The following is a 261-nucleotide window of genomic DNA, read 5'->3' on the forward strand; positions in this document are numbered from 1 at the left end:
GTGTGTCTGTGTATGCGAGTGTGTATCTGAATTTAAGTTTTATCACTCCTGGTGTGCATGTGGGACTTTTTTGTGTGGCTGTGAATTGGCATAGACATCTATATACATACACACACACACACTGCTCACTTTTTCTTCTCCTGCTTGTGTGTCTTCTTGGATTGATTGAATCTTGGTTGGATCTGAACTCTGTGGTTGGGATCCAAAGCCTGCACAGCCTTGCCATTGGCACTAACCAAGATGCACAAACAATACTTGCCC

Source organism: Morone saxatilis, unplaced genomic scaffold (assembly GCF_004916995.1).
Source record: "Morone saxatilis isolate NCDOM2014 unplaced genomic scaffold, NCSU_SB_2.0 Contig24, whole genome shotgun sequence".
Taxonomy (NCBI): domain Eukaryota; kingdom Metazoa; phylum Chordata; class Actinopteri; family Moronidae; genus Morone; species Morone saxatilis.